Source organism: Macrosteles quadrilineatus, unplaced genomic scaffold (assembly GCF_028750875.1).
Source record: "Macrosteles quadrilineatus isolate MER2022 unplaced genomic scaffold, UCM_ALF_1.0 Scaffold_4__1_contigs__length_99947679, whole genome shotgun sequence".
NCBI classification, from domain to species: Eukaryota; Metazoa; Arthropoda; class Insecta; order Hemiptera; family Cicadellidae; genus Macrosteles; species Macrosteles quadrilineatus.
The window spans coordinates 38,447,425-38,470,952 of NW_026542597.1; the positions used below are offsets into that span (position 1 = coordinate 38,447,425).

General features: G+C 35.8%; 1 protein-coding gene across 1 annotated transcript in view; it reads left to right on the forward strand.

The window, feature by feature from the left end:
• The first annotated feature begins 722 nt into the window (after positions 1 to 722).
• The window catches only part of LOC128993430 (cationic amino acid transporter 2), a 181,531-nt gene continuing 158,725 nt past the window's right edge, over positions 723 to 23,528 (forward strand). Inside the window, exon 1 of the mRNA XM_054417319.1 lies at positions 723 to 823. The gene's annotated coding sequence lies outside the window, so the exon portion shown is untranslated. The remainder of the gene's footprint in view (positions 824 to 23,528) is intronic.

Genomic DNA, 23,528 nt, shown 5'->3' on the forward strand with positions numbered 1-23,528 from the left:
ACTTAAAATAACAAACAGATTAACTTACCCTACGTACCGTAACCGTAGTATCCACGGCTTTGGTTAGTGTAGTAGAAACGGCAATTATGAAATCAGCTGATTAGTGAGCGGGAATGATCCATTCCAGTGGCAATGAACTATTTTGCGTACTGTTTACAGGTATGGGAATGTAATAATTTCCATGCAGTGGTAGGAAAAACATGTTTATTACGATCAGCTGTTTTACTATGCAACTGAAATTGACTCATCCCAATGTTAACATTATGGAAATTATAAAACTGTAAAAGCAAGTTGCGTCCATTTCTTCTTAGGGCCAATAAAATGTTCCTGCGGTGTTTTGATTTTTTAATAGGTCAAATTATTATAAGTTAAATTTTAGCTCTGACAGTTCGTCCTAATCAGTTGCGTTTTACCATTGGACCAGCTCGCTCTTCAAGGATTGTTTTCAGAAAAAATACTTTAGTAATATAGTCCCTTAATGAGACACATGTTTTGAAAATGTTTTTTAACTTATGTTTAAAATCAGATAATAATAAATTTAGATGTTCCTGTTTCTAGTTTTGATCATCTCAAACCTATTCTCAGACGTTAAAGTTTTAACGGCCTAACTGGAAAAAATTCAAAGTTACAACACATTTTCGATTGTTCGACTATCGATCGATAGTCACAGCGATGCGTTGCGATATATCGATCGTAGGGGTGGTGGCGGCAGGAGCAGTCTTCTGACAGCAACTCTGTGGTGCTCCTCACATATCGGTGTGTTTCGCGAGTGGACCTGACAGTGTCATGTGTATGTAGCCCGGGTGTACCATCACCAGCACAGGTGAGTACCTTGGAGGGTGGAGGTTGTATGAAGCCCGGAGGAACCATTTTGAATTCGGGAGTCATCCGGGGGGTTTTTCATTTACAAATGAAAAGGAATAATGGAGTAAAGTATTTTGTGTGTACATTACCTTTAGAATGAAATTCAAACATTGTCATGAAAAAGTGGGTTGTGTATGATTAGTCAACAGTTGAGTAGATATAGTTTTACCGAAAATTCTAACGATTTGATAAAGCGATTAAATTGTATATAGATTGAACTTTATATCCATTGAAAAATCAACTTATGGTGTCAGGCACAGCGTCTAAATTGAACTTTAAGGGTAACAGGAATAATAAAGTAGTTCCATAGCTGTCAACCGTACCTAGTGTAAAATACTATAATATTTACGTGCTTAAAGTCACGTTTTTGAGACATTACCTATCACGCACAAAAAATACCAGCACCGTTAGCTTTTAACTTAGTAAAAAGTGAATATTAGTGCACAATACTATATTTCCATGTTTAATTTAAATTTAGACCTAGTCCAGAGTGTATACAACTAAAATATTCATATTAATATCTTTACTATTGTTTTAAAACTATCCCTACAGTATATAAATAAACATTCTACCCACCATGAACGGTGTAATTATATTTCTCAAACCTAGAGATAGTCGCGGAGTCGCATCTCAATTTAAAATTGATCGTGCTAAAGTTAGAACAGTTGTAAAGTCATATATCGTTAGTATAATTGCGGGGTTGGTCATAGAAAATCCAATTTACTCCACAATACCTAGGAGATATTTTGAGTGCACTATTCGAATCGAGTACAAGAGGTTTCTCAGTGTTTTTATGAAACAATTTATTGAAAATTTTGTATCATTTTAATCACCCTTTTTTAATTCAGAGCTAATATTAATGTATGGCCAGTTCTCCATACACCAAAAGTAGGTAGACCAATTACCCAAAACACATTAGCCTACAATTAAAACACTGAAATGTAACCAACAATTATAAACAATTGAAACAGTTTCACATTGCCGACACAATCACGAAGGCAGTTGCCAAAAATAGTGCATCGCCGAGTATGATTCGCAATTAATTCAAAAGTGGTACGACACGTTAACTAGGGTTTGGGCTAACCTAGTGGTTGGGGGGGGGGGGGGAGTACACTGTCGCCCTCTGACGAGTAATGCTTATATAATTTACATGCGTGTCCGCCTACCATTGTGAAAATGTCAATGTAGTACAAAACAGTTTGTCTTACGTTGCATTGTTGGAAAACATTTTATGTTGTGTGGTGTATCTTCAGTTTTTTATCATTGATTTTTTTATACAGAGAAGGCGTCATTTATTTGGATCAATCGGCTTTGGCCAATTTTCATTCAGATTAAACATAGGTGAGTGAGCCATCACACAATGAAGGCTGTCAACATTTTATTTTATCTCTGATTTCCTTTGAAATAATTTTACATGCCACAAATATTCAATAGGCCTAGTATGTTATTTTTCAGTTTTGTTTGGTTCAAAGATCAAAAGTCCAGCGAAATCAATATTGGTCGGCCCAAAAAAACAAAAAGAATTACTGGTGCGCATAAAAAGCAAACTGGGGCCAACAAATGAAATTAAACCTTGTTACTTACGGGACGAGAGACGATGGTAATTTGAATTTGCACAGTAACGAGAAGTTTATACAGTTTGGGGGGGGGGGGGGTGTGTCAGTGTAAGGGGGGAGGTTTGTCAGCGTATTGGTAGTGAGGCGGGGAGGGGTTCCCGCGTAGGTGGTGGAAAATTAGCGACTACTTAGCAAACCAACGAACTAAGCAAAACCAGCTTAAGCAGTGTACCTGCGACCGAGCACAGCACTATTTGTGGTTTTGAAAAACATACTTTATACTTTCTTATTAAATGGCGACCATACAAAATAGTTTTTTTAAGCCAAGTATGAATGGAGATGAGTGTAGGATGAGTGGCGCGATCTTGTAGTCTTGTTAGTGACTAAGGCCGACATTCCTTAGACACAGGGACACAGCTGTTAATTAATAGCCCATACAGTTAAAGGCAACTTAGGGACCTACAGTTTATAGTGGAATCCGAACCAAATTTTTCCTTGGTATAAACGAATTGGTCTAATTATCAGGATTGCACTGCGGATAGTCGTAGTACTCACTCGTGCGGACGTTCAAACAGTGCGTTCAAACAGCCGTGGCACCTGAAGGATTAGGAGACCCCATGGAAACCCTTGGAGTCTCCTAATCCTTCAGGTGCCACGGCTGTTTGAACGCACTACCACAACAGGGAGTATCGCATCCACAGTGCATGTCTATAAAATATCCATATTTCGTGACCTCCTTGTAGGTGGATTACAGGACGACGCCACCCGTCCCGGCTGGAATGTTATCGATATAAGTGATGAAAATAGAGTAGGCTTAATTAAATTGCATATTTTTTAAGTGCCGGGGTTTTCCGTAAACGAAGGGTAAGAATATAAGAGAACAGGGAAATGTCTGTGATAAAGGAAAACATATTATAGATTAAAAAGATTCTACAGTTAGTTCAAGTCGTATTTTAGTGACTTATCTATCTATATATTAATAGGCAAGCATGTTTCTTTAAAACCTTTTTTCTCAGCTCGTGTGCATCGTAGGGAAAATCTACGGTTAGTAAAATTGTTATAAACAAAAAAAATTTTGACAGCTGTTTCAACTACACAAGTTGGTTCTATGATTTGTCTATGATGATATCAAAAGTTATAAGGTTACCAACAGGGTGCAGCATATTTTATTTTTTTGCATTTATAAAAACATATAATTTGATCCAGCTAAGAACAATTACCCCCGCCGCAGCAAACCTGCCGACTAAGGGAATTTCCATTTGTCTGAAATGATTTTCAATTAAATCTATTTAACATTAGGTTTAACGAGTACCTAGGTTTGCTGTAACAAGGGAACTAATAAAGTGAGTTTTCTAGTAAAATATTAATAGCATAGTATAAAATAAATAAAGTTGCCAACTTTGATAAAAATATATCCATAAACAAGCAAACTATAAGATTTTACAATATTCTCCACAAAAGAACGTGGGAATTTTAAATATTCAATTTTTTGAAAAAAATCCGCTACTAACAACCGTAAAAAACACTTTCGTATACTTAATTATCTAAGCTTTTTAAAAAGATATAGAGAGAAATTGGGAAATTTTGTGTTTTGGGGGTCAAAAATGAGAAAAACCAATTTTTACCCCATAAAACCCCCCGTTAAACCCCGTTCCCATGGTCAGATCATGCTGGTTCGTGAACTCATTCAAGTTTATCCCGTCTTACACCTTTAAACCTAATTTCATCAAAATCGCACAGAAATTACTCAAGTTATCGCGTTCACGGACACACACACATACACACACATACGGGGTTTTACCGAATACTCGCAAACACCTAATTGTGGCATCTTTCAACCTGCGGCCACCAGTGGATGAAGGAAGGTGGTAGAAACATGTCTGCATCGATATTTTTAATGAACACTCCATTTTAACATCTAACATTCCAGTTTTTAAATTGTGGCACCATGCCACAAATCGGTATATATCAACAGTGTGTGGACAGGATGCCACTAATGCGTTGTAGTGCTTGAGCGGTGTGTGCGCCCCCCCTACTTCTCGCGTGCGCTGTTGCCAGTTCTCCGTTCTAGTTCCTTCATTCCGTTCTGTATTCATGTGGCTATGCCCTAGCCGCTGTAGCTCATTTCCCGCGCTCATGACGTCGTCTTTTATTAGTGTAAGGATTTTATATGAAGTTTTTTTCAAAGCTCCAATAATTTTTACAATTATTGGATTTAAAGTCAATGGACCAAATAAAATGTCGTGAGGATTACATAAAACTACATGCTATTTTGTTGATATTTTATCGTCACATTGTATGTATGGTTTACGAACTGAGATACTTGGAATAAAGGCCTTAATGTGCTGGGTAAATTATCAGTTTCATGGAAATCTATATATTAATTACGTAAGCCGATTTTTTGCGTCAAAATTGTGGGCGACTGGGAAGTCGTATAACGACGTGAGAGGGCTCAAATTAAAGGTCTTTATCCCGTGACGGCGGGAAAAATAGTGAAATTCCCAAAATCTTAACACAAAATTAGATATAACGTACAATGTTCTCCATAAGAATAGCATTAGAAGGCATTTACTGCTGATTTTTGTTTACTTCAATCCAGCTGATCGTGATTTTATCATTAGCAAGTAAGCTTACATTTGGATTACTCATTTGCCAGTCAATTCTGCAATGTAATGTATACTATATAAAACCAACTATATAAAGGGATAACGTTACCTTTAATAATCAAGACTTTTTAGTTATGTCAAAGTTGAAATAAATTGTTTTCAAGATTTAAGAAACGATTCAAGATTGAAAGAAGATCTTCTTTGTTTTTATTTCAAAACATATGTAAAAGATTTATTCCAATTTTTTTTAATTTACTAACATTTATATTTGAGATTTATTGTAGTGTTTAATCAATATTTTGTATGAAGTGGAATAACCTCAACGGTTACTCTTAGAAAACAATTTGGGAATAGAGATGAAGTAGGTTCGTACAGGTATTTAAACGAACCAAAAATATTTATGTCGTGATTAGTTTCGATAACTGGGTAATGGAACCCTAACTAGCCGCAAAATAGTTGGTAATTAGACGTTGACTAGGCCCTTTTTTGGTAGAATATGTAAATCAATCGCACCTTTAGGAGGATTAACACCACATACTTACACTAGGCTAATAGTGGTTTTTTAATGTTGATCACAAACAAATTTAGGTCCAAGTTCTGTCAATGGGATGCCTTTACTTAAGAATAATTTTGTTAAACCTTTACAAAATGAGCATAGACTTAGAAATAATAACTGGGTAGGGTATCTCAACACACCATTTTTTGCCTTTTCTTATTTGACGAAGACAATTTCCAATACTGTATTTCAATCGGGGAAGCCTTGTTATCAGCATTAACCAAAAAACCAAAGCTACCTTAATAAACCAATATTTATTCATAAACATGTTTGCTGCCTTTAGCAGTTAATCTCAGGAATCATTCAAATTCTTTATTGAACATAACGTTATCAACAAAAGCAAACAAAGACAAACAACAAACTGTTTTGTTTTTTTTGCACAAAAGATATGTTGTAGTGGGATATCTAGGCCTATCCTGACATATAGATAATTTGATTCTGAGTTTGTTTAAATATTCCAACAATAATTCCTTTTCCGTAGCTTTTTAGGGACTATGTCCCTACAAGCCACTAGTTTACATTAAAATACGCAATAAGTATGACTCCGTTTTTTCTGTATGCATATAATTAATTCATGGTAATGTAAAAGTATGCGTAACGAATTTTTCACCTCACTATGATGTTTTTAGCTGTTTTACATACATTTAGCTGGTTTATATTGGTGGCTGAAAGTTACGTTTTGCTGGCCATGACAGCTGTCATCGTCATATGGGGACCGAGCAGGGGTTTACATCCCTAGGGCCGCAAAATCACTTGTTCGCCTATTTACTTAAAACATTAATGTATATTAAATGCACAAGCTGTATCCATGGCATTGCAATAGACTTGTTTTTTGTCACAGCTGCCTAGACAACTATTTATTGTTATTTTTGATTTTGCTGATTCCTCAAAATATTTCACATAAATAAGAGGGACGTTATATTGCAAAACATACTTGGGTAAAAAAAACCACTCGTACCACGAGCCAAAATGGGTTTGCAGCTCTCGATCGTTTCACGTTCTCGACTTCGTCCCGAACTTAAAACCCGATATCGAGTCGGCAAAACCTCACTTTAGGCCCTAGGTACGAAATATACTATTTTTTTACGGTGGAATTAGAGACCCAAAGATTCTCAACCCGTTGCGAAGCATGGGCAGATAGTTAGTTATAAGATTATAAAGTCATTACTGTTTTGTCTGTACATTGCGTAGACTCATGAAGTGTTTGGTTATTTCTACGTTTTATATAATAAGATAGCCGAAACGAGTCTTGTGTATATATCTGTACGTTTGTTTGATTCTTACTGTCATTGTGCCTGTAACGCAAAAATTCCAATTCACGTGTCCTAAAGGAGAGTTGTATAAAGAGTTTCAGAAACCATCTTGTGACTTTGCAAATTTTTACATTGTAAACCAAACGCTAAACCTTTAACACACTTTAATACGATATAGATACATATATTATAAATTAATTTGTAGCTTTTTAGAATTTTTCTTTCGCCCAACAAGTTTTTGTAATTATTGTTAACTAACTTTTTCTAAGATACGGTAAACGCTAGGAAACAAATTAAAAGCGTATTTTAAAGGCCATTGTTCAACCGTCATGAATTGTTACATACCAACCTTTAGGGCCCATTGGTGACATTGGGGGGGTGGAAGTCTAAATTTAGTTCATTACAATTACGTCAATGACCTTGAGCTCTGCTAGTAAGATGCTGTGGTATGGTAGCGTGTCGGGGAGAAGGGTTATTGTTCATGCTTACTCATTCGCTCTTACCCACAAACAAATTTATTTCAAGCCTAAAATGAAGAATGTAGATCTAACTTCTATATTCGTTTGGAAAACGTCAGTAAGAGGCAAGTCTAGACTGTTCCTATGTCTGCGCGGTCCATCACCTAGTTACTTTCTTTACTTATTTTTTTTTTAAAGCCTATGTGTCGATTATGTATCTTGAGCAATGTAAAATCAAGATGACGTTGTTCAAACTAAGATATAAGTTTGGACTTCCTTGTGTGACCAAAATGGTCGCCTACAGAGCAACAGAAGAATCTACAATTTCTTATAAAATCAGTTTTTTTGACATTTGCAGACAGTTTTATATAATTGTTTTAAGGAAACCCAAAATCTATTAGCAATCATAAGTTAATATGATTTGAACTTTTTGCCTTATACAAATGAAATACCATGTGCATATTGGTCCTCTGGTCCTGTTAATACAATTTTTTGAAGGGTTTCTTTTATAATTTAAAACTATATCGTTGCACAAGCATTTTCAAGGACTCTCTGCAGTTTTGCGTACTCTTGCAACTACTAATTCAAGAATCAGTTTGATGACCGATTAAAAATAATGTGTTTATACGTTATAAAGATTCAACTGTTAAATATCATAGTTTTTGAGGGTGGGACTGGAAATTTAGACTATATTAAAGATTTGCATTCATAGTAGAACATTATATACTTTAAGTAAACCAACAGAAAAAGATTGTTTAAAATTTTCAAGTTCATTTTAGAACAAACTGTTTGCTCCGCCTCCAAGTTAACTGAGAATTTCAAGAAGTAGAAACATATTAAATAAATAATAAGTGAAGTTAAATATATCCCACAGTGATTTTAAAAAACATTACACAAACTTCACGGATGCCAATATACTTCTAACAACCTTACTAGGAATTTCCTAAAACTGATATTGTACGTTGAAATAGGTGTATCTATCTATCTATTCTATTCTACATTCTATTCTATATTCTATACTATTATAAAGAAGAGGGGGTGTCTGTGTGTGTGTTTGTATGAGCTAATCTCAAAAAATACTGATCCGACTATGCTCAAATTGCACACAAATGAAGCTACAGCTCCTAGGATACATATAGAACTATTACCGCTTCGATATTCACCTAGGGCTTTGCCCCGTGGGCTTTCAAAAATCTGAGATGAGAGATTTAAAAGTAAATATTGATTGATGGTATCCATGGTAACAAAGAACAAACCTAGTAAGTTTAAAAATGTAAACAAGCAGAACTAACTGTCAAATTGATTTTGATTTCTCAATTCAACACAGCAGGTTCAAACCTTATTAAATACTGCACGAATATTAGAACAGAGAGGGTAAGGATTATAAATTTAAAATAATGATGTCACTAGCCTGAATTTATTTAACATTACCTAAAGGAGCTGTCAAACCATATGTTAATGTAATTTCATTATTATAGGATTGTTTCAGTTACAGTACTTCATTTGTTTATGATCTAACTATACTGAGTCTGTTATAATATTTGTGAAATGTTGTAATATTATTTATTTATTTTTATAATAATTCATTTTAAAATAAATCATTCAATGGATATAGGAAATAATCAACATTCTATATTGCCCTATCAACCTAGGCCCTTATCCTGAGTTATGGGGTATATTCTTTTGATTTATTTGTTTGTAAACAGTAATATAATCCCCCTGCCCCAGCAAACCTATAGACTGAGCCAATTCCCGTTTGCCTGATTATAATTTCACTAAAATATGTTAGAAAATTGCCCTATTAACATGTTTGGAACTATTGTGATAGGTTTTCGTTTACAGTGCATACCATTAAACACATTATTTTATTATAGGTATATGTGTGCCACACTATAGGATACCGTATAAATTAAAAGACCATATTTTCTTAGACCGTTTCCTCTCCCATCACTGCAATGATCATGTTCTACTTATATGCCAACCCCGTACGAAGGTCGGGTATTCTACTAGTTATTAATAAAGTTGAGAATACTAAAGGTTCTACAAAACAAAACATTGAATAATAAAAATACATTTGTATGAAAGTAACAGATAGATTGACAAAATTGTAAAACGATCGTATAATATCTAACAATATCAAATTATTTACAGTATCACGGTTACAACTTTTAAACTACTTTTGTTATGACTCAATGTTAACCTCTTTAGGACCTTTCATTTTATGCTTTTGTTAGTGGGGACTGGTTAAAACACCACAGTAGGTTTTACAAATATGATTGTGAGATGATATTATAATCTGAACTAGATTATGCGTGTTGATAATAATATGTATTTTAATTTAAGTATTTTAATTGATTCGGTTATATGTTTACCTCATATAACATTTGAACATGGATTGAAACATTAGATGTCTTTGGAATACTCTGAGAGTGAGAAGAAAAACATAACTTTCAGCAATGATGCATCGAAATCTACCTTTACTGACTGATTCAGAAATGTAATCGCAAAATATTTTGTCAACATGACTAAAATGTTTAAAAAAATAGATGTATCAGCACGAAATAGTTTGTAAGATAAAAAAAGCATTCTAGGACAACTTATATAGCGTTCTAACCTCAAACATTGTTATCGTTTCAGTGTACAAATTCAATTGATACAAAATAACTACGTTACCAATTTATGTTTGTAAACAAAAATCAATTTTTTAATGGTTGCGTAATAGCTATTTACATTACAAGTGTAGTAAGAGCGTTTTTACTTCACGCAGGTGAATGTTGTGCAACGAGCGGAAGCGAGTTGCATAATTCACCTAAGTGATGTAAACAGCACGCTCTTGCGTAACGTGTAACGTACAAGATTTTACCTGACCCGACAATAAACATGGGTTTACGTACAATATTTTTCATTATCCATTTCACTCATCTTCTATCAGTAACGTTCTTCTTTTACTAACAAAAGCTAGGTTAGGTAGGAAAATACTTTAAAGCATAATAATAACATTCAAGCGCACAGCTGATTTCTAGCGTTGAACATCGTTGGCTCCATAGAGTTATATTTTTTAAGTAAAGCACTCAATGTTATTTAAATGGGTTTCTTTACATCACCGAGTGAGTTTTTGATACTTTACATCACTCGAGAAGTAAGGAAGTTGTATACATCACGCTTGGGATAGGGAAGTTTAACATGGCGGGTTAGGTAAATCAATTTAAATTATTATTTACTACACAAATTATTTGTGATGTAAAACATTGTTCACCACTCGGAGAAAAAGTATATTATTTATGGTACTTAAATTGTTTTATAGTACGTGGCAGTATAGTATTATTAGTTTATTAGTTGCTTGTTGCACTGTTCTACACACTGCTCAAGCTCTACAGCTCATTAAGTGGCATCCTGTCCACACACTGTTGATATATACTGAATTGTGGCATGGTGCCACTATTTCGAGTGTAGGCTGGCGCGAGAATTGGCACCTACCTGTATGGTTTCGTGTTCCACAATTCGGTGTGTACCTGCGCTACTTAAACTCACATCAACGAGTTCAAAAATACTCAATTGTGGCATGTGATGTTTAAACGACGTAATAATGCTGGAAAACCTCAAAAATGATCGAATTAGCTGTGGCACCCTGAAAAAGGTGCCACAATTTTTGAAGGTGCCACAGTACGGCCGTGTGCCTGTGAAGGATGCCACTATTCGGTGAATACAAACACACACACACACCCACACACACATATATATATATTTTAACGAATGGTGTTTATGGCCTTTGGGGACATCAAAATGAAAAAGTAAATCGGTCCTGGGCCTGGGTCTTACCATGCCACCTACGGTAATAGTTACTTCACTATAGGGAAATTCACTAATAGCTGTAAAAAAGAGAATTTCACTTTTTTATTGATTAGGGGCAGTGGTATAACACTATGGCTATGGTAGATGTGTTATACTATAGCATGCCGTAAATTAAAAGAACAAAATTTTAACCGTGTCCTCTCCCATTGCAAACGCAAAGCATGCGAGTATAACTGCAATAAGCATGTTATACTTATACGACAACCCCGTTAAAAGGGTGGATACTCTGCTAGTAATACAATAAAGCGATCGTTTATAAATAATTGTATTAATACATTCATTTATGGTTCTCACTTTTATTACTCATTTTCTGTACCTTCTTCAAAGTTTTGCACTTAGATAGAGAATCAGTGTACTGGATGATAAACAAAAACTCTAAACATGAAATCACAAACTTGCTAACCCCTGTTATTTACATAATAAGGCATCAGTACCGGAGGACTGAGCCATGGCTCGGTATAGTTGATTTGGATTGTAAAAGCAATACATATAAAGGAAACTCAAGTCTTATTTACAACTAATTTTGGACTTAATTATTTAAGTTTCAGTGTAATTTCAATTGATGGAAAATTTAACCTGGCAATCAACAACGCATTATTTTATTTTACAGTTCCCACACTCCTGACTGCTTGCATTTCTTGACTACTTCCTTCACAACTTTCTACGTCACGGACCTATTTCCCTCCCTTCCCATAGCATTTTATGATTGTTAATACCTTAATCGTCATAAACGGTTCACACACTCCTGACTGCTCGCCTTTACTACTTCCTTCATCACTTCCTACTTTGCGAACCTGTTTCCTTCCCTTCTCATAGCATTTTAGGATTGCAGATACATTAAACTAACTGCCACAAACGGTTCATACACTTTGCAATAATCTTCAGGCAATCTTCGCTCAATAGTTACAACTGATGTTTTCCCTCTGTACTGTATTTTGTAATTTACTAGTATACTGTGGATCGCCTTGACTGTGGATGGCTTATTATAAACACATGTTACAATTCTTTTGTTTACCTTTTCCTTGTTATTTTGTTCAACCAACATAGTTACCTAACAACCCATAATTAACCCCATTAATAAGGCCAATGTTAAATTTTTAATTTTTCAAATAAGTCGTGTAGTGAAATAAGAATTTTTCGGAGATAGGCCTATAGTCAAACACGTTTTTTGGCCAGAAATAAACTATTTACAACGTTTGAAGAAAAAGAAAAGTAGGTATGTATTTTTAAAACATTAATTTTTTATTTAAAGAGTAACCATAAAAGCGTTCTTAAGTAGTTTTTACTCGGTAGACGAAAGAATAACAAAACAAAGGCTTTTAATACTTCACCCACTTAACTGTCTAGCTTCCACACAACACTAATTATATTAATTCTCTCAACCGCATAAATGTGTTGGCGTGGCGTGGTCCTCATTTAAATGGGAATATAAACACCCACAATGCTCTACTAAACCGACCAGCTTAAACAATATGTGGGTGGGAACCTGCAAAATGAATCTTTTAATTTGAAACTTTTAATCCAAATTAAATGAGTCGTATATCGTAATTCAGTGTTATATCTCCGCGTCCCGCCTCCTCCGAACCCAAATCTGCCCCCCACCTCCGAATTCTTGAGTGACCCTTATCCCCTGTTACTTGCGTTGGTAGTTGTCATTACATCCACGGCTGCGAAGCACCGTGATTCAGACTAGCATGAAATAAACGAGGGGTGAAAATAAATTAGTGTTAACAACTAGGTGTCATTAAACGACAAGCAATTAACTTCCTCGCTAGAAACGTTGCGGGGGGAGGGGGGGGTTGGTTAAGTGGGGCTGGTTTTGAATTAATAACTCTCTACTTTAAATGCCTTTGGAACGATGTAGAAGAAAATTCTTCTTATTTTAGTCACTGAAAACTAGTTTATCTCCGTCCTTTAAAAGTGTTTTTGAAATGACAAAAATGGTGAATCTAAACGGTTTGATAGTTCAGCATGAAAACCGTTTTACAGAGTAACTAAAATAATATCTCTATGAAAATCACGTGGTGGTAGGTAGGCCTACGCCTAAAAACCTATATAAACCTAATGAAACAACAAAAAACATTGTCTATCCACTAGCAATTAAGTAAAATAAATACCGTATTCTATTTTTATTTTTGGTACCTATACATTTTTATTATTTATCGTAAAGAACAAATTAGGCCTGCCATTTAAAATAAAAGTTGTTAAGCGCAGCAACGCGCGCCGGGTAACTGCTAGTAACACAAAATAACTAATAACACAGCAAAATTTTCTTTAGTTACACACCATAACTGTGTTTGTAACGATGTGCTAAGCAATGAGGCATTTTTAGGGAAGTAAATAGAAACTTAGTGATGGACATAGCTACAAAATACAAATATTACAATGTCAACATTTTATATAGTATATTTGTCACAAATACTAAATTATTAAAATATCTGGTTTTACAATACCTTTATCAGTTCCAAAAAATTATTTATACTAAATTATTAATTATTAATTAATTATTTTTACTAAATTATTACATTAAAATACAATGGAGACATAGAATTGACGCAGAAATGAGAAAGTTTTTTATCCTTTTTTTAAGCCATTGGTTATATGAAATACATTATGATCTATAATCAGTGGTGATAGTATATTTGTTTTGTTGGAGGCCCTACGTAGGCCCAATTCAGAAGCATTTTCAGAGCGTTTAATCGCACACCATTAATAATGTGTGTACAACCACTAAAGCCAGATTTAACTACTTGTACTCAGATGTCCATCAAAACTTAAATATTTGACATCGATGAGCGAGCAAGGAAACAACAATGTCTAGTGTTTACCCTCCTTGCTTGTTTTCTACCTCCAGCTGTTCGCTTTATAAGGTAGCCGCAATCTATAACCGAAAATGGATTCAGGTTTATAAAATACAGATTACAAAATGCAAAAGTAAGTTGAAAATGTTTTAGATGTAGCTTTTAATTTATATTATGCAACAAAACTTTTGATATTAAACCATTGCTTTTACTTTTTATAGATGTAGCAATAATCATAACCTATGTTAATAAGTTATGATAATTGCTGACCTATTCAGAGTTTGAAAAACTACTTCTGTACAAGTATGAATATTTATGTAAACTTATGTTATTTGCAGATAATAGGGTGTATGTTATACAGAGAGGTGCAAAAGAGGCATACAGTTGTAGTTGGTTGGTAATAATTTATCATAATATTATTTTATTACAATTTGCTTATGACTGTGCCTGTAGGAATTGGTTTTTAATTTTCATTACTGATTCTAAATCACAGTTGAGCATATTGAGTGTATCACCTCATATACGTGTATATGAGAAATAGGATCAAGATTAAACCATCGATTAAACATCCGGTAGTGGTTTTGACAAGGCAATATTAACAACTTAATCAATAAAATTAGGGTTACAGTATAAAATTTAGGTGTTCACTGCTTAAAATGTAAGTGGAAGACAATGTTCCCGAGAAGGCTGGGGGTAGCCTGTTTTTAAACAACAACTTGCTCTATTCTAAAGAAGGCCGCCTTAATTAGGTTATTGAATGTTTATCTAAATATAGGTTGGTTGAAATCTGTCCTGTGGATGTGAATATCTCTGTATAAAGGGTTTTGTGTCAAATATAAGGTTTCGAATAAACCATTTGTATTTTGATACCTTTTTATTTGTAATCTCAGAAACCATTTTCTAGGTCGAGGATTAACTCGTGTTTTCAGTGACTAAAATTAGATCGGTTTCATTCTACTTCGTTCCAAAGAGGTTGAGTTATTAATGCATAAACCAATCCCAAACTCCCCCCACCCCCCGCAACGTTTCTAGCGAGTTGGAAGTTAATTGCGTGTCGTTTAATGACACCTAGTTGTTAACACTAATTTATTATCCTCCCTCGTTTATTTCATGCTAGTTTGGATTACTGTTTACGACTAATTTAGTTAGCATTAAAAGTACCCAATTAAACGAGCACTTTTCCATTCTCTCTGTAGCGTCAGCTGATGACGTTGTCATAGCAACGCATTAAGTTAGTCTGATCTTTGTTTTTCTACAGGAATGTACACACAATTTAACTCTTATTAAAATACTTTTCTATTACTTATTTGGTCATAATTTTATTCTATGTACACGAACAACCACGACCAAAATGGTGACCCCGACTACAACCGTTATCTAAAGACTTATTTTCTTTGAAGAGTTTAAACCTTTTGTGTTTCCTCCTTCGAACGATGTCATTAGAAGACCTGCAGACTCAACTCGCCGAACTTAGAACTGCGAATGAAGAACTGCGTCAACGGATTGGACAACCCAGCACTTCTCAAAACATGTCGGTGAACAGAGTAGCCGTCAAACTTCCGCCCTTTTGGCCTGAAAGACCAAGTCTGTGGTTCTGTCAAGTTGACTCGCAATTTCTTATATCTGGAATTACCAACGACGACACCAAGTTTCACTACGTGGTCTCGCAATTGGACACAGGAATTGCTGCTGAAGTCGAAGACATCATAACAAACCCTCCTCAAGGCGACAAATACGGACATCTAAAAAAGAAACTGATTGAACGCCTCTCTGCATCCGAAGAGCAACGTGTGCGGCGGCTGCTGAGTGAAGAGGACCTTGGAGACCGCAAGCCTTCTCAGTTTTTGAGGCATCTTAGGTCTCTTGCGGGCTCGACTCCCCTTCAAGACAACATGCTTCGTCAACTGTGGCTCAGACGACTCCCTCCTCATTCACAAGCCATATTGACTACGCAACTTGAGCTCTCCTTGGACAAACTGGCAGAACTGGCTGATAAGATCATGGAGGTAGCTGACATTCCTTCAACACCTGGTATTTGTGAAGTCTCTTCAGGTAACACTTCTTTATTAAATGCAATAGAATCCCTCTCTAAACAAGTTCAAGCATTATCAGAAACCAGAGTACGAGATACACAGGTGAGACCTAGGGGTCGTTCCCAGTCTCGTGGTGGATCAGGAAACGAACCTAATCCCTCTAAGAACTGGTGCTGGTACCATAGAAAATTCAAAAACAATGCTACCAAATGTCTTTCTCCGTGCTCTTTTCAGGGAAACCTCAGCAACAATCCGTAGAGGCCGCAACGGATTGTTCAAATGCTGGCGGCCGTCTCTTTGTGATGGACAGAAATTCACGAACTAGGTTCCTTATCGACACCGGGTCTGATGTGTCGTGTTTTCCTAAACGCCTTATCAAATATAAACGTTTTCCTACTAGCTATTCACTAAGTGCTGCCAATAACAGTGAAATAAAGACTTATGGTACCATGCCTCTCACCCTTAATTTAGGCCTTAGACGTAATTTCCCTTGGAGTCTAGTGGTAGCGGATGTTTCAATACCTATATTAGGTTCAGACTTCCTTTCACACTATCACTTATTACCCGATTGCAAAATGAAATGTTTGGTTGACAAGAAAACGGGATTGAATGCCGAGGGAATAGTTTCTAACAACAATCAAACTAGTATTAAAGTTATATCTTTCTCTTCGCCATTGGCAGAAGTTTTTTCTGAATTCCCTGATATTATTCGTCCTCCAGGCTTACCTCGTGCTGTGAAACATAAAACAGTTCATCATATAAATGTTACACCTGGTCCTCCTGTTCACTGTCGACCACGTCGCTTACATCCTCAAAAATTGAAAGCTGCCCGGAAAGAATTTGAGGAGATGGTTAAGCTTGGTATTGCTCGACCCTCTGAAAGCCCCTGGTCCTCACCTTTGCACATGGTGCCTAAAGGTGAAAATGGATGGCGTCCTTGCGGTGATTACCGCGCTTTAAATGCTCGTACTGTTCCTGACAGATACCCTGTACCACATATTCAGGATTTCTCGTTCAATTTAGCAGGCTGTACGCATTTCTCTGCCATTGATTTGACCAAGGCTTACCACCAAATTCCCGTCCACGAAGATGACATCCAAAAAACAGCAATCACCACTCCATTTGGTTTGTTTGAATTTCCATTCATGACTTTTGGCTTACGCAACGCGGGTCAAACATTTCAAAGATTCATAGATGAAGTTATTCACGGCCTTGATTTTTGTTATGCATATATTGACGACATTTTAGTATTTTCCCAGTCTGAAGAAATACATAAAGAACACCTAAGAATGTTGTTTGAACGACTTTCTGACTATGGAGTAGTTGTAAATCCATCTAAATGTGTAATTGGTGTACCAGAAGTTAAATTTTTAGGTTACTTAGTCTCATCTGCTGGGACACGTCCACCTCAGGAGAGAGTCACTGCTCTACAAGACTACCAGTTACCTCAGACAATGCGTGGTCTTCGCAGATTCTTGGGAATTATGAACTTTTATCGTAGGTTTCTGCCAAAGGCCGCTGAATTTCAAGCACCTCTGCACTCCCTACTTAGTGACGCTGATTCAAAAGGTTCCCTCCCTGTGCCCTGGACTCCAGAGACAGAAGAAGCTTTCCAAGCATGCAAGGCTAGCTTATCATCAGCAACACTATTGTTTCATCCTAAACCTGATGCTCCTCTTGGTCTCTTTACAGACGCCTCTGGAGTAAGTGTAGGTGCTTGCCTCCAACAGTTTGTCGATGACTCTTGGCAACCACTAGGTTTTTTCTCCAAGAAACTATCATCCAAACAGTGCATCTGGCCTGCATACTACAGAGAACTCCTCGCTATTTATGAAGCTGTGCAGCATTTCCGTCATCTCTTGGAAACAACTTCTTTCACTATATTCACAGATCATAAACCACTTATTTATGCCTTTCAACAGCGCCGTGACAAGTTGCCTCCAGCTCAGTTACGCCAACTTTCATTTATCTCTGAGTTTTCGACAGACATAAAGCACATCAGTGGTTCACGAAATATAGTTGCTGATGCTTTGTCACGTGTTGAAGCCATTTCAACTGTTTTAGATCATGAATCCTTAGCCAAGTCACAAGAGTCAGACGAAGAACTTCAAAATCTCATTTCAGAAAGTACTACATCTCTTAGATTGGAGAAAGTTCCGATTCCTGGAACCCATTTGAGCCTTATCTGTGACACCTCAACAGGAACTCCTAGACCCTTTGTGCCATCAGAACTGCGACGTAGAGTTTTCGACCAGTTCCACAAGCTGAGTCATCCTGGAATACGTGCCACAACAAAACTTATCTGCGATCGTTTTGTCTGGCCTTCCATTCGTAAGGATTGCCACAAATGGACTCAATCTTGCCTCTCATGCCAAAGATCTAAGATAACTAGACATGTTTCTACTCCCCTTGGTGATTTTCATACACCTACAGAACGTTTTTCTCATGTCCACATTGACCTAATTGGCCCACTTCCCTTATCAAAATCTTCTAGGTACTGTCTAACTATCATAGATAGATTTACTCGTTGGCCTGAAATTTGTCCTATTGATCAAATAACTGCCGAATCTGTTACTGGAGCGTTTGTCTCTACTTGGATAGCTCGATTTGGATGCCCACAAAAGTTGACATGTGATCGCGGATCCCAGTTCACATCGACTTTGTTTAAAGACCTAGCACGACAGTTGGGCATAAAGCTCCAGTTCACTACCAGCTGGCATCCACAAGCCAACGGTATGATTGAAAGACTCCACCGCCAGTTGAAAGCTGCTATAATGGCTCACAGCAAATCAGACTGGACCGAAGTACTGCCGTTTGTCCTTCTCGGAATAAGATCTGCCTTCAAGGAGGACATCACTGCTTCATCAGCTGAACTGGTGTACGGAGAACCACTGCGTCTTCCGGGAGAGTTTTTCGTAATACCTTCCCACGAGAGCAACGAGCCACAAGAATTGGTATCAGGGCTGCGTAAGCATATGAATCGACTAAGACCTACACCCGCATCACGCCACATTAAACCAGGGTCGTTTGTGTTCAAGAACCTCAATACTTGTGACTTTGTATTCCTCCGACAAGACAGCTTAAGAAAATCTTTACAGGCTCCATATTCTGGTCCTTACAAGGTCATATGCCGTGACGAAAAGACAATTACCATCATTGTAAGAGGCCAAGAAACTAAGGTATCTTTGGACAGGATCAAGCCAGCCTATATTATTGCAGCTGAAAGTCCTATTCCTGAGCCCACGAAACGTTTGGTGCCGACTGGACAAGCAGAGGAATCCTCAAAACTACCACCATCTTGTCAAACTCCATCTACGAATTCTTATACAACTCGTTCTGGAAGACAAATCCGACCACGGGTTACTTTTCAAAATGATGTATAGATTCCTTTTCTCCGTGGGGGGCTGGTGTAGCGTCAGCTGATGACGTTGTCATAGCAACGCATTAAGTTAGTCTGATCTTTGTTTTTCTACAGGAATGTACACACAATTTAACTCTTATTAAAATACTTTTCTATTACTTATTTGGTCATAATTTTATTCTATGTACACGAACAACCACGACCAAATCTCGCCCACATATTGTTTAAGCTGGTCAATTTAGCAGAGCAGAACATTGTGGGTAGTCATACTCCAATTTAAATGTTAAAATGCCAAAACAACTTGCCAAAACACTTTCGTTGATAAAAGAATATTTAATCTCTTTAGTGTGGTGTAAAGTTTTAGAAAGTGGGTGTAGCAAAGTTTTAAACGCATTTGCTTCAAATTTATCATGTAATGTTAATTTGTGACACCACTTGAACATTTTAAACAAAGCTTCTGTTAGTTTTGTTTGCGTTCCACAGAGGTTTTAGAGAATTTCCCTATAGGGAAGTAGCTATTGCCGTAGGTCTCATGGTAAGACCTATGCCCGGGACCGATTTACTAATTCATTTTGATGTCCCCAGAGGCCAAAAACACTATTCGTTCAAATTTTTATATTAAAATATATATGTGTCCGTCCAGACAATAACTTGAGTAATTTTTGTCAGATTTTGTTAAATTTAATTTGAAGGTGTAAGGCGGGATAAACTTGAATGAGTTCGCGAACCAGCATGATTGGACCATGGGAACGGGGTTTAACGGGGGTTTTATGGGGTAAAAATTGGGTTTTCTCATTTTTTTACCCTTAAAACACAAAATTTATAATTTTTTCTCCAGACATTTTTAAAGAGCTTAAAAAAACAAATATTTTAGTTTAGTATATCAAAGTGTTTTGTACGATGATTGGTTAAGGAGAAAATTCAAAAAATTGTTAATTTAAAATTCTCATGTTATTCTTAAGTAGAGTATTTTAAAATGTTGTAATTTGGCTTGTTTATGGATATATTTTGATCAAACTTGGCGGATTTACTTATTTCATACTAAGCTAGGCCTATTGATATTTTAATAGAAAACACACTGTATTAGTTTCCCTGTAACAGCTAACCTAGGCACTCGTTAAACCTAATTGTTAATTTAATAGATTAATTGAAAATATATCCAGGCAAATGGAATTTCGCTTAGTCGGCAGGTTTGCTGCAGCGGGGTTTTTTTAAATACATTACCGAAATAAAATAAAACCCAAACGAGAGGTCGAATAAAACTTAAAAAAATCTTCACCTACGTCATCAACCCAACAATAGTAACTTAGTTCTTTCCATTTTTCGATTACAGATTTCGACGTAAGTGCCGTCGTCAAAGTTATAATACAGAACATGAACATTGCGAACATTAAAAAAAAAAATATACAAATGGTAAGAAATACTAACAATTAATTCAGTAGTTTAACTTGTATCTTCTTTTAAACATTTTCTAATCCAAGTACACGCAGCCTGATCAACATGCCATTCTCGTCCGCCCTTATTGAGATTCTTAGGTTGGTACAGACCCCCCCCCCCCTCTCAAGGACACCCTCCCCACTCTAGCACAAGGTACAAGGTGCATCGCGTCTCATGAATTTTGTAACATAGAGTATTAAGCTCGCTTAGAGAATTTATCTTCTTGCGGTGTCTACACAATCTAACAGGCTCATAGATTTCACTCTAGATTACAAAGTTAATGTGTAGTATGGTTAGGGTTTTACAGAAATTCTCACAATTTATAAAAATATCAAACGGTTCATTTATTTTAAATTTTTTCCAACATAACAATAACAATTTTTCAAACGTAATAAATAACAAATAGAAATTGGTTCGTTTGGTAAAGCATTTCTGTATATTTTCCTCTTTAGAAGTCAGGTGAATACTAGGGGTATCGGTAAAAAATATCAACGTGCATTATAAAATATATCGAATATGAAAATATATGTTTCAGTTCTCTAGAAATTGGTTTTATCATTGCAATACTTGCAATTTTTTAACCTCTTATCAAAAATAACATTTACAAAAGAACCCCGTTTAAAAAGTTGTAAAATTAGCTTTAAGAGTTAGTTTTATGGGGGTGGTTTTTTTTGCTAAATTCGTTTTAAAGCGTGAACTCCAACGGAAATATAAGATATAAAATAAAAAATTGAAATTCATTTTAAAATTTTAAACATTAAACAATTAAAACTAAATCGATAACATTTTTACCAGAAAATTGGTTAGAGAAAATCAACAGGAATCAAATCCGGAAAATAACACTTTTACTGGGTCAACAACTAAAACAAGAGGTCAAGCTGATGAAAATAAGTGGGACAGAAAATGAAATTTCCTTCCATACAAGACTTTTAGCACCACTTTGTCAACGTGCGAGAAAATTGCCGCGTAAAGAGGCTTCACTCTCTGGGGGGAGGTTGACCCCAGTGGGGGCAATCCTATAATCCACCTTGAGCCTGATGAACTGTCAAAGTAGGGTCAACTTTGGGGCTTCGGACAACAAAACCATCCCCGATAATCTTCCCCTTGTTGACGGAATTTGAATAAACCTTTATACATGTTATGATAATGTGACATTGTAAGGACGTTTCGTGTTTATCATCAAAAATAGGGCCCAAGAAAAGTTTAATGATATTTAAAAGGTTAAACAGAGGAAAAATTCACAATCTTCATAGAATTACAATAATTAACTTCCGGCAGTAATCAGATAATAATGAGCATGTTACATATTTCTGCAGAGCTCTATTTTTAAACACTTCAGTTCATGTGTGAAAATTACACTCTGCCAAAAACATGCAACATTCTTCTGGTTTAATTGAGAATTTTGGCAGGTATTGGAAATCCTAATAAGCATTGGTAACCAATGTTTATTTTAATTAAAAATTTTAGTATAATGGTTTTAAATATTGTAAGTATTCTCATCTTATCTCACTGTCAAAGATAAAGCCTGTTAAATGGGCATTGTTCATGGACAACGTCTTCGCAATTATGTCACTAAATGATTTCCTATTATTGTTTCTAAAAATATAAATAAAACCAAACTTAATTCAGACAAAAAATTTCTTTAATTTGATCTACAGTTGTAAGATTCTATATGTTTTGAATCATGTGATGTTGAAGTACGATCTATTTTTTTTATTATTGTAGAAATGTTTTTGTAAAAGTAAAATCATATTAGACGCAAAAAATTCTCTTTCGTCCTTTATGCCTACAACAGCAAAAAATAGAACTAAAGGAGGCAACGTTTTAAAGTTCGGAGTGCGTATGCCTAAAACATTCAGTCTAAGCCTGAACCCCTTGTACAACTACACCTACATGGGCACTGATAGTGTACCATTGTTCCACAATATTATAATTAAGAGATTTTAACTTGATAATCTCTGAACACGATTTTTACGACTGTTTTTATAAACAAAGGAATCTGACAAAGACATTTAGGTTTATATCATACTGTATGAAATCTAAGATAGTTTCTTATCAATTTCTAAGATGTGAATCATCCTTTAGACCTAAAATAGTTCTGGAGAACAAATCCGTTTATCAGTTTTAATGAATTTAAAATGTATAAATGTATAAACATTTATATTCATTCCTCTCACTAATTTCCAATTTTATAAAACGTTTTATAGAACAATCATGAGCATCACTTACACCGCACAAATTGTTTAGAGGAAAGATATGTATAAGCAATTTGTAAAATCAAAACGTTTGCCAGTGCTACCAACCCTCTACGACCCAACAACAATAGCTGTCTCCCTTTACACGGGCAATTTAGTTTTACACGGAGCAATGCAAGAGGTCAGTCGTTTCCACAATCCCTTCCTCATGACAATCTCCACTGAAATCTCAACTTTTCGGCAACTGTGTTGTTGGTTGGCTCGACTGCCAGCAGAAAAACACGTTCAAAATATTTTGGTTGTAGGCTATACTTTTTTGTGTCCGCTTTACGTTTTTCAATAGCGTCAAACTTTGTTGGACAAAGTTCTAGAAAAGTTTTGCCAACTTGGAAGTTTTGTAAGATGGATGGAGGCGATAATTGTTTTGCAGCCGAATTAATGTGAATGAAATTGGTTTTTGTTGAGTCGTCATTTTGTCAGATTTTTAACATTGACAATCATTCTATTACAAAATAAGAACAGTTAAGTTATCAAACAAATTATTTTTATTTATATA